At 43.0% G+C, this 1,392-nt stretch overlaps 1 pseudogene across 1 annotated transcript; it reads right to left on the reverse strand.

Annotated features, from left to right (window-relative positions):
* Positions 1 to 422: 422 nt before the first annotated feature.
* LOC102255416 lies at positions 423 to 1,183 on the reverse strand (annotated as a pseudogene). Its single transcript, XR_001363964.1, has one exon. The product of XR_001363964.1 is annotated as a high mobility group protein B3 pseudogene (transcript).
* Between the last annotated feature and the right edge of the window lie 209 nt (positions 1,184 to 1,392).

Raw genomic sequence — 1,392 nt, forward strand, 5'->3', positions numbered from 1 at the left:
ACTGGCTGGCTGGTGGCGGCAGTGGCAGCTTCGGCCAGAGACTGGCGAGAGGGCAGAAATGGCCCTAATCGCAGGCTAGGCCTAGGGACCCTAACCGCGCACGATTTCGTGTGCTGGGCCTCTAGTAACCAAATAGTTAACACCACCTTAAGATTAAAAAAAAAAAAGAAGAAGAAAATGCCAGAAACATCTTTAAATGCCTTGTCACACCAACAGCAAAGTGCACAGAGTGAGGAGAACATGAGAGCCTTTTCATTTTAAAAATGTTTGGAAATATGTACAACTTTGATACAGTTTCTGGGTGCTCTGACACCAATGGCCACTTCATGTAAACCACTGATAATTTCTAGAGCACTTTGAGAGACTATATATGATCATGATCCATCTGTGTAATTAATCCTAATGTGGGCAACAGACACCTCTCAAATAAGAGCTGTATCAATTATGGTCCTCCCCTCCACTAAGGTATTCACAAGGAGATAAACAGTTTTTTTATTCATCCTCCTTCTCCTCTCCTCTTCTTTCTTCTCCTCTTCCTCCTCCTCTTTTTCATCTTCTTCCACCTTTTTCTGGGTAACTTTACTGATACCCTTTGCACCATCAAGCTTGCCTTTAGACTTATATAGTCGGCGACATCCTTCTCATATTTCTCCTTCAGCTTTGCAGCCTTATTGTTGTAAAGTTTCTTTTCGCTGTCACTTAAATTATTCCACATCTCGCCCAGCTTCTTTGCCACATCTCCAATAGAGACTCCAGGGTTTGTGGATTTGATCTTGGGGTGGAATTTCAAGCAGAAAAGGAAAAATCCAGACAGTGGCCTTTTGGGGGCATTTGGGTCCTTCTTCTTGCCTCCTTTAGCTGGTCCATAATCCTTCATTTCCTGATCATAGCGTACTTTATATGCCTTTGCCATCTCATCAAATTTAGATTTCTCTTTTGCCGACATTGTCTTCCACCTCTCAGAACACTTCTTAGAAAATTCTGCAAAATTGACTGGAACTTCTGGGTTTTTCTTCTTATGTTCCTCTCTGCATGTCTGCACAAAGAAGGCATAAGCAGGCATCTTGCCCTTTGGCTTCTTGGGATCACCTGTAGCCATCCTGACTGTGTTGTTCGCTAGCCTGGGCAGCGCAGGGCACAACACGAGGCTCAGTGCTACCCAGCCTTGTGCTAGCTACCTCCAAGTGAGATATTTTAAAGCAATGGAACAGAAAATAGAAAACATGGCTAAGATGATGAGCAAAAAAAGAATACATGCTATTATCATTTAAAGGTTGATAAGAGCAGGGGACAGTGTTTAGTTAAGTTCTGAGAAAGAGGTGTATATTGCAGTGGTGAGTCCATGTTCTGATCATGGTTACAGAAGTAGGCAAAGGGTCAGAGTGGACAAAA

Source organism: Myotis brandtii, unplaced genomic scaffold (genome assembly GCF_000412655.1).
Source record: "Myotis brandtii unplaced genomic scaffold, ASM41265v1 scaffold470, whole genome shotgun sequence".
In the NCBI taxonomy this organism is placed as follows: domain Eukaryota; kingdom Metazoa; phylum Chordata; class Mammalia; order Chiroptera; family Vespertilionidae; genus Myotis; species Myotis brandtii.